The 6,439-nt window shown below is 39.6% G+C and overlaps 1 pseudogene; it reads left to right on the top strand.

The window, feature by feature from the left end:
* Positions 1–2,561: 2,561 nt before the first annotated feature.
* LOC114046511 lies at positions 2,562–3,329 on the top strand (annotated as a pseudogene).
* The last annotated feature ends 3,110 nt before the right edge of the window (positions 3,330–6,439 follow it).

Here is a 6,439-nt window from a genome sequence, read left to right as displayed (position 1 = left end):
AGATAGATAGATAGATAGATAGATAGATAGATAGATAGATAGATAGAGATAGAAGATGGATGAATAGATAGGTAAATATAAAAAGATAGATAATATAAATAAATGAATGACTGCATAAATAGCAAGCAAATAAGTAAATAGATAGACAAATAAATAAATGCCTCTTCAAAGAATAAGATAGTATCTTTCACTTTAAAAATGTTTGCTGATTACTTGTTGTAGGACAAGACCTTAGTAGTAAAAGGAAGTAGCTTCCCAAAGGACTCAGAAAGGTAGTGAAATAGATTTCTTCTTTAGGAAAGATGGCCTTGTTATATGGCAGATCACAGGCCAAACACTAACCCTTAGTAGTAAAAATGACCTCAGCTCTGGTGTTTTACTGTTGAATCTATTGTTGTTCTAGTTCCCTGAAGAGAGCCACAAGTGCCCAAGAGATCAATATCTCCTACTAGTAGTTTTCTTTTTCTTCATAAGACTATTTATTTTCTTCTATAGGATATAAAATGCTCTTTTCTTGAAGACAGATGGACAGAGCCTACAGGACACTACTTACTGGAGAGAAACCAGCTTTGAAAACTTTTGACAACCAGCATGGTAGCCAGTCTGTTCCTATTGAAATGAGCTCATTATAATTTTTTTTTGTAGATTTCCAATCAATTCTTTAATCATTTCTCAAGAGTATATTTCAATTAAAATAATAAACTTTCCATGGCACATAGAGTGCAAAAACACATTTTCAGCAATGTTCTTTCCAGACTATGAACTATCTGGAGCAATATCATAGAAAATTGATGGGTTTGTTTCTGCTGGGGTACATGAAAGTGGAACACCAGGCAACAAGGTAGTTTAATGGCAAGCATATCCTACCCCAGATTTGCACTTTTGTAGGACTCCTTCGGGTTTTCCTTATTTTTTCCCCTCCTGACCTAGTAGCAGGAGTTCTTAACCTGGAGTCTATGAACTTGCTTGTGTGTGTGTGTGTGTGTGTGTGTGTGTGTGTGTGTGTGTGTGTGTTTGTATGTGTCTGTGTCTGTGTCTGTGTGTGTGTAGAGAGAGATATATATAGACATATACATGTGTATATATGCATATATGTATGTATATGTTTATGTATGTAAGTTTAGATATATATGTAGGTGTGTATATACATGTATGTAGTTATATGTATATGTATTTATGTATATATCCCTATGTGGATATGGATATGTACATAACTGTATTTCAATTCAACTGGTTTCCTTTATAGTCCTATGTATTTTAAGCAATATTCTGAAAATGAATCCACAGGTTTCATCAGACTGCCAATGGTATCCGTGATACAAACCCTGCCCCCCACCTTCAGGAAATTTATTATTTTGCATTAAAGAACCTTAGTTGTTGGAAGGAATCTTAAAAATCTTGCAACAATAATGATGACAATGATGATGGCTGATATTTATATAGCACTTTGAGGTTTTCAAGACACTTTATTGTTTGAAATTGTGAAGCAGGTGCTATTACTAACCTCATTTTACTGATGAGTAAACAGACTCAGAGGGGACAAGTGATTTGCCCAGGGTTACACAGCTAATAAGTATTTGAGGTGGGATTAAAACCCAGGTCTTTGTGATGCCTGGTCATTATATCATTGAGCAAACTAAAGCCCAGGGAGAAGTGGCTGGCTGAACAGAGCAAAAGTTGGCTTATGCAGCATTTTATAAATCAACCAGAAGTCTATTAAGAAAGACTTCTGATATCACCAGAACAATTGATGCCCCTAAGGATTCAGTCAGTCAGTCTGTAGGTGAGTCAAGAAGTGCTTATTTAGCACTTACTAGGGGCCAGGTGAGGCTGCTAGGTGACTCAATGGATTGAGTACTGGGCCTAGAGTCAGAAAGACCTGAGTTCAAATCCGGCCTCAGAAACTTACTAACTACATGATCCTGGGTAAGTCACTTAACCTCTGTTTATCTTGATCTACTGGAGCAGGAAATGGCAAACTACTCTAGTATCTCTGCCAAGAAAACCCCATGGACAGCATTGGTGTGCTGTGGTCCACAGGGTTACAAAGAGTTGGACACAACTGAATAACAGCATGGGCCAGGTACTACAGTAAGTGCTATGGATACACAGAAAGGCAAAAATGCTGTCCCTGCCCCCAAATGAGCTCGCATTTTAATGAAGGAGATAGGATGCAAATAGCCTCAGAACAAGATTTTTACAAAGTAGATTGAAGGTAATCTCAGAAGGAAGGAAGACACTACCAGTGAGAAAGAGAGGGAGGCCAGCCAGAAAAGCCTCATCTTACTGATGAATAAACAGGCTTAGAGGGGACAAGTCATTTGTTAAAGTTTGGGCTGAGAAGGAAGTTTGGCTTTACCCACTGTTGGGCCACCAGCCCCTCCTGCTGGGCCTGCCGGGCGGTGGACTCCAAGGGTCAGGGTCTGTTCCAGGCTTTCCCCGGTGTCAAGACAGGCGTCATACCAGAAATCTGTTCTCAGGTATGGAGGCCCCATGGCTAAGAATCATACACCTTCTGGCAGTGAATGGAAAAACAGTAACAACTGAATAGCAAAGAAACTATGGCCTTAAAACAGATTTCCAGCAACAAGTGCTTTGAGGGGCTTCAAAAAGTATATGAACATGACAATGTGGAACTAAAACGCAAAATGAAATTTGGAATCTATTTACCACCCAAGGCAGAGACTGGGAAATGTCCTATACTTTACTGGCTGTCTGGTTTAACTTACATAGTACAAAATTTTATCATCAGAGCTGGTTATCACCAAGTTGCAGCAGGACATGGCCTCATTGTTGTTTGCACCAGACACCGGTCCACGTGGCTGCAAAATTGAAAGAGAGGATGACAGCTGGGACTTTGGTGCTGGTGCAGGTTTTTATGTAAATGCCACTGAAGAACCTTAGAAAACCAACTGGAGGATGTACTTAATTTAACCAGGTAATAAATGAGCTGCCCAACCTGATAAATGCCAATTTTCCAGCTGATCCAGAGAAGATGTCTATTTTTGGCCATTGTATGAAAGGCCATGGTTGTGCTTCGAAGAATCCCAGAAAATACAAATCTGTGTCAGCATTCTCCCCAATCTATAATCCAATTGTCTGTCCTTGGAGGGGGGAAGTCTTAGACGGACAATTTAGGATCAGATCAAAGTAAGTGGGAGGCATATGATGCTACTCATTTTGTGAAGTCTTATTCAGATTCTCAGTTGGACATATTAATTGATCAAGACAAGAATGACCAGTTTCTTAAAGATGGGCCATTACTTCCTGACAACTTAGCCTGTGCAGAACAGAAAATTCCAGTTGTTTTTAGATTGCAAGCTAACTGAATGATGGAACTGTATCTCAGTAACTGAATAAAGAGACTTAATGCATTAAAAAAAAAAGATTTAGGGTGAGTCTTGAAGGAAGCCAAGGTGAAGTATATTGGGAGGTGCAGGTGAGGAAAGAACATTCCAAGCATGGGAGAAAGTCAGTGAAAAGACTTAGCACTGGGAGATGGAGTGTTAGATACAAGGAACAGCAAGAAGTCCAGGGTCACTAAATCACAGAGGACCTATAGGGAAGCAAAGTGTAAGAAGACTAGAAAGGTAGGATGTGTCTAGGTTTTAAATAGCTTTAAAAGCCAAATGGCCAAGTTTGCATTTTATTTTGGAAATAATAGAGAGCCACTGGATTTTCTTGACTAGGGAAGTGACATGATTAGAACTGCACTTTAGAAAGATCACTTCAGCAACTGAGTGCAGGATGGACTGGAGCGAGGAGAGAATTGAAGCAGAGAATCAAGTAGAAGGCTAATATGGGAGGTGATGAAGGTCTGCATCAGGGTAGTAGTGGCTATGTGAGTGGAAGGAAGGGTACATATACAAGCGATGTTGTGAAGGGGCAAAAAGGATGAATTGGCAATGGAGTCGATATGTGGGGTTAGTGTGGGTAAGAAACTGAGGATAACACTAAGGTTGCAAGTCCAAGGGACTGGGAGGATGGTGGTATCTTCAACAGTTATGGGAAAATTCATAAAGAGAGGAGGATTTGTTGGAAACATAACAAATTCTGTTTTGGACATGTTTCAGACATTTACAGAATATCCCACTCAGGATATCTAATAGGCAGTTTGGGCAGCTAGGTGGTACAGTCAGGAAGACTTGTCACTTAACCCTTTTTGCCTCAGTTCCTCATCTGTAAAATGAGTTGGAGAAGGAAATAACAAATCACTCCAGTATCTCTGCCAAGATACTCCCAATGGGGTAAGAATTGGACATGACTAAATGACAACAACTAAACAGGCAATTGGTGATGTGAGACTGAAGACAAGGAAAGAAGTTAGGGCTGGATGTACAAATCTGGCAATTATATGTATATAAATGATCATTGACTCCATGGGAGATGATGAGATTATCAAGTCCGATAGTATAAGGGAGAAGAGAAGAGGGCACAGGACAGAGTCTTGGGGGTCACCAGTGGTTAGCAGGCAAGACCTGGAGGGAGATCCAGCAAACGAGACTGACAAGAAGTGGTCAGACAGGTAGGAGGAGAACCAGGTAAGAAGTATCATCAAAAAAAAAGAGAGAAGAGACTGATTGACAGTGTCAAGGGCTACAGAGTTCAAGAAGGATGGAGACTGAGAAAAATCCATTTGATTCGGCAACCGGGAGATAATCGGTTAACTTTGGAGAAAGCAGTTTAGTTGAATAATTAGGTTGAAAAACAAACTCTGAAGGGTTTAGATGACAGTGAGAAGAACAAAAGTGGAGACGCTAAATGTAGATTGCTTCTTCAAGGAGTTTAGCTACAAAAGGGAAGAGAGATGTAGGAGAACAAATAACAGGGATGGATGGATCAATGATTGCAATCATCAGGGAGGCAGTTATCCTATGGGAGGTCCAAATTAAGACTAACTCAAAGAAAGAAATTAGAAATTACATGAAAGGTGGAACAACAAAGGTTAGAGGAGGGACACTAACATGTATTTCCACAGGAGGTTATCACACAAGTCACATATCCAACAATTTGATTTCGTGACATGTAGCCCATGAGGTCACAGTGTCTCCAAAGTGGCCATCAGCAAGTTCTCAAATACTGAAGTGGATCTATGATGTATTCAATGTGGATGTTCCTTCCAACACAATCCATCCATACCTGTCCCTCCTGTGGGACTTATCTATTTTCTCCAGTAAATTCTCCACAGTGCTAGAGACCATCTTCACCTTGCTTTGACATCATGAGGATACCAGGGAAACATTCCAGCTGTCCGCCTGTCATCTCCTGCCCTATCTATGTAACTAGCCTGTCTCCTCTTATTATTATACCTTTCCCCAATAATATCTTTTATTCCTGGTCTTTGAATTTCCTTATTGATTTTAAGCTATCATCTCCTTGTACCTATCATGTACTTGTACTCCATAATCACTAAACTTGGAATTATATCACATATCCTGAAACTTCTTTATATTAAAGTGATGAAGGATAATGTCGATGATAATAAATGAAATCAGAAGGTGGGGGTCAGTGTAGTCTAAAACAAAGGGGATTTAGAGAATATGAATCTGTCAGTGTTTATCTACCACTACCCAGGGGAGAGGGTGTTTTTAATGAACTCATACAATCTATTTGGCAGATTCAGTCCTATAACAAAGGAGAGTAATAGTAAGTGACATTTATATAGCACTTCAAAATTTGCAAAGGGATTTACAAACATTATCTCATTTGAGCCTCCCAACATACCCATTAGATAGGTACAACAGGCATTATTTTTTCCATTAAACAAACGAAGAAACCAGAATGCAAAGGCTTGCCCATGGTCACACAGCTAGTAAACATTAGAGGCAGGACATGAAGCCTGGCCTTCTGAATTCTAGCCTAGCAATCTTGCCACTATGCACTGCTTCTCCTCCATGCTTCACCAGTGCTATTATAATTTGATGAAAAAAATCACAGACATAGGGTTGTTCCCTTGGTCCTCATAAGGTCAAGGTATAGTCTAAAGCAAAATCAAATTAGAGGATAAGGATTTATATATTAAAGAAACAACCATTTGGTTTCCAAAGTAACTTTCCTCCTGAGAAGAGAAAGAGCTGATGGGCCAACAAGATCGTTCCAGCTGGCTTAGCAGTCATATTTCTCCCTCTATGTTAATAAATTGGCTTTTTGGTACAAATTAGCCTCATGTGAGTATGGAGATTGTGAGCCAGTTTTCTGATCACCCTCGCATGAGTTAACCACCAAGGTTCCAAAAAATAGAAGGCTAAGAAACCACTCCAGATACCACCAAGCCATGATATCCAGTCCACAGATCTATTGACTCTCCAACCAACACTGGTACAGTGATGATACTGGATTCAGCAAATCCTAGAGTCTTTTGAGTCATTCCAGAAAGATCGAATTGTATTAAGTACAGCTTTTGTGTTAAGTGCATTTTTATTATATTACAATTCCTTTA

This window comes from Vombatus ursinus, unplaced genomic scaffold (genome assembly GCF_900497805.2).
Source record: "Vombatus ursinus unplaced genomic scaffold, bare-nosed wombat genome assembly UNPS02000577.1, whole genome shotgun sequence".
Taxonomy (NCBI): domain Eukaryota; kingdom Metazoa; phylum Chordata; class Mammalia; order Diprotodontia; family Vombatidae; genus Vombatus; species Vombatus ursinus.
Note: the sequence above shows the minus strand (reverse complement) of the source record. Positions and strands in the feature narration are given on the sequence as shown.